This window comes from Monodelphis domestica, chromosome 2, assembly GCF_027887165.1.
Source record: "Monodelphis domestica isolate mMonDom1 chromosome 2, mMonDom1.pri, whole genome shotgun sequence".
Lineage (NCBI taxonomy): Eukaryota > Metazoa > Chordata > Mammalia > Didelphimorphia > Didelphidae > Monodelphis > Monodelphis domestica.
In genome coordinates, this window is record NC_077228.1 from 200,754,982 (window position 1) to 200,759,201 (window position 4,220).

A 4,220-nucleotide genomic window follows, 5' to 3' on the forward strand; every position below is an offset into this window, starting at 1 on the left:
GTTTTGTATCTTAGATGGTCTTAGATGGTTGATTGAAGCCCTAAGAATTAAAATGACTTACCCAGGATTATGCAGTCAGTATGTATGAATCAGGACTTGAAACCAGGTCTTCCTTATTCTCTGATCAGCTCTCTAGTCACTAGGCCATGATACCAATTGAGGTTAGATAATAAAAACTTTAGTGGAGACAGTTGTGTGCAAGATAGGTTCGGCAAGATAGATGGTGTAAATAATCTAGGGTTCAGGTTTGGTAAGACATGAATAGATATAGTACAAAGTGGGAAGGGATTCAAGAACAGAGAATGATGCCAATTTGAAGTGGTTAATTATTGGGGGAAGGGAGGAAATTTAAGTCAGGTTTTGGTTGTAGATGACTGGATCAGAAATGGGTAAAAGTTGAGGAAAGAGTATTGTATAACCTATATCAGACTATTTACCTATTTGGGGAACCAGAAGAGAGAGAGCAGATCTGAATTGTAAAATGCCAAAAAACAATTGTCAAAAATAGTTTCTTTGTGTAATTAAAAAAAAACATTTTCCTGGAAAACGAGGGGATGCCCATCAATTGGGGAATGGCTGAGCAAATTGTGGTATATGTTGGTGATGGAATACTATTGTGCTAAAAGGAATAATAAAGTGGAGGAGTTCCATGGAGTCTGGAACAACCTCCAGGAAGTGATGCAGAGCGAGAGGAGCAGAACCAGGAGAACATTGTACACAGAGACTAATACACTGTGGTATAATCGAACGTAATGGACTTCTCCATAAATGGTGGTGTAATGTCCCTGAACAATTTGCAGGGATCCAGGAGAAAAAAACACCATTCATAAGCAAAGGATAAACTATGGGAGTGGAAACACCGAGGAAAAGCAACTGCCTGAATACAGAGGTTGAGGGGACATGACAGAGGAGAGACTCTAAATGAACACTCTAATGCAAATACTATCAACAAAGCAATGGGTTCAAATCAAGAAAACATCTAATGCCCAGTGGACTTACGTGTCGGCTATGGGGGGTGGGGGAGAGGAAAAGAAAATGATCTATGTCTTTAACGAATAATGCTTGGAAATGATCAAATAAAATATATTTAAAGGAAAAAAAAACATTTTTAAGAGTTAAGGAAAGGGAATAGAGGAAAGACTTTTTGTATTTGTAGGCTAGGTAAAGATGTTAAATTCATGAGTCAAACCAAAAACATAAGAAAGAACTTGTTTCTGGCACCATAATTTTCCCATCTTTGACTTGAGAATTGGAAGAATGTATGTGCTACAATAGGAATAAGGGAAGAATTAGAAGAAGGAGGAAAAAATCCTAACCCATTCTGTTGGGAAAGATTCGGTCTCTTCCCTCAAGGATCCCCTGGCCTGTTGGCAATAGACACAGTTCTACCACCAGGGAGAACCCATTGTGTTGGGGGACACAGTTCCAATTTCAGGTAACCCTAAAAGTATTGGAGAAAACAAGGTCTTTGACCTCAGGAGGTTCACAATCTGATGGGGAAGGAAACCCAGGTCTGAGTAACTATTAACATAGAGTGAAATAAATACCCAGAGACTGACAGTGGAGTGGCAATGGAAGAGAAGCAGTGTGCCCGAGTGATCTATGAAAAGGATGACTGCTCTTGAACAACAGCTTAGTTAGCTCCATGGTGTTTGCCTGTGCCTGCCCCAAGCTCCAATTCACCAAATCTCAGCTATTGTTACAAAACTGATTCCAAACTCTTGGCTGTTCAGCTGGAGCCAAAAAGCTCCAATGATTGATGTGGGCTGGGAGAAGGTAGCAGTCAATCTTGTGCTCTGGTTATTCATGAAGGAGAGCTATGGCAACCCAAACTGCAACCGGAGGATGCCCTCAACAGCAGCTAGCCCCAGAGTACTGCAGTGGTATTGGAATGCATTGTTTGACTGTGTGTTCAGCAGTTTGTCTATTTTCTGTCGGACTTTGGCCACGATTCAAGTTAGCTTGCATCCTCTCAGTCCTCCTGGTTATACTGACAGCCAGGGCAGGTGGCTTTAGAGTGAATCTGGCAAGAGAGAAGAGAAGTCAGCTGTAGGCTTTGAAAATTCCTTTTGAATGATCTACTGAGTGGATAAGCTGCACATGGGTAATAGAGAGTTGGCTGCATTTCTAGGAGAGCTATTGGCAGGAGGTATCTGAGGCTGCACCTGTGAGCGTGCTCGGCTGTTTTACTTCATTGCAATGATAGCACACAGTTATAGAGGTGGAGAATTACCTCTGATAATCTCCTGCTCTGTCACCTCATGGTGGCATGGAAGGGACCCTTAGTGCTCAAAGGTCCTGCTAGTGGAGCCAACCTGTGGTAGGTCCCTCCATGCTGTCAAGGTTTCAGATATAATTGAAGGTGTGACTGACTACACCATCCCTGTAGCTGGAAGACCAACCTAGCTAGGTTTGAAGATATTCATATTAATTTTGTAGTGGTAACAACTCTTAAAGCCAGGCTCCTAAGAGTAGAATCTTAGATGAACCATATATCTCCCTCCTCTTGCAGCTCAATGTTGTATTATGCTATCCAGCATGGACATTGAACCAGTTAATGTTATTTAACACAAGGGAGACTTCACGGGGCAGGGGAGGATCAGAGCAAATGAAGAAATGGTAGAAAAAACAAAGGCATTGATAAAAATCTTAAAAAAAAAAAAAGAGGTGCAGTTAGGTGACTCAGTGGATAGAAATCCAGGTCTGGGTATGGAGTCCTGGGTTCAAAAATCTGGCCGCAGATACTTCCTAGCTATGTGACCCTAGGCAAGGCACTTAAACCCAATTGCCCAGCCCATACCACATTTCTGCCTTGGAACTGATACCTAATTCTAAGAAGGAAGGTAAAGGTTAAAAAAAGAAAATGAAGGCAGGGACACCTAGGTAGAACAGTGGATAGAGCTCCAGGCCTGGATCCAGGAGGATCTGGGTTCAAATGTGACTTCAGATATGTCCTAGTTGTGTGACCCTAGGCAAATGACTTAACTCCATTTGCCTAGCCCTTGCCCTTCTGTTTTAGAGCTGTTATTAAGGATTAGAAAAAATGAAGACGGAAGGATTACAGAATTGTCGTAGCTCTGGAGCTAGATGGGACCTTGGAGGCCATCTAGTCCAATACCTTCATTTTAGAACTAAGGTTTAATTTGCATTGGGAGGAGTAGTTCTCAAAAGTGTTCGGAATGAGTCCAGAGCTTCCAATACACTATATTGCTTCCCTCAAATGGAAAAAAAGAAAAAAAAGACCTGACCACAGGCTACTCAATAATAAATACAAGCATTATTATATCCATTTGCAGACTCAGAGTTTAGAATGACTTGCTCAAGGTCATACAGCTAACAAATGTCAAGTCAACAAGCATTTGTTAAGCAATTACTATGTGCCAGACACTGTACTAAGTGCTGGGAATACAAAGAGAAGCAAACATTACCATCAAATAGGGGAAGACAACATATAAAAAGGAAATTGAAAAAGCAAAGATATGAGGAAGAATGGTAAAAGAAGTGGTCTAGAGTCAGAAGTATGGGGGGGAAATTATGATGTGAACATGGCTAGCCTGGAATCTTCTTAAAATGGAAAGTCTGGGGGTTTGATAGAGAGCCAGACCTGGAGATGGGAAGTTTTGGGTTTAAATCTAACCTCAGATACTTCCTAGTTGTGTGGCCCTAGACAAGTCACTTAATCCCCATTGCCTATCCTTCACTGTCCTTGTACCTTGGAACTGATATTCAGTTTCAATTCCAAGACAGAAAGTAAAGGTTTAAAAATATTAAATAAAATCAAGGGTTTGGGAAGAACTAGTCAGTCAGAGGAAGAAGCTGCAAAGGTAGAGGATCTTTCAGGGCAAGAGAACTGCTGACACATAATGGAGAAAGAAGCCCCAGAGAAGAATGAAGGAGTGAATGACAGCTAGGATTCCAACCCTAGTCTTCTTAATCCAAGCCCAGTATTGACTAAACAACGTATCTTCTGACTGACAAAATTTCCCTACTATTCAACTTGTTGCTTTGGTTTTCATGTAGAGACAAGTCTAGTTAGCTGAGGAAGAGATTCTCTTATGTAAAGCATAGTCGATAGTCAGAAAAAGTTGAGTTCCTAAACTGTCCCTGACACTAGCTCTGACTCCAGGTAAATCACTTAACTTCTCTCAAACTCAGTTTTCTTATCTGTAAAATGGGTATAATAAAATCTCCAGTACCTACATTACAAGGTTGCTATTATG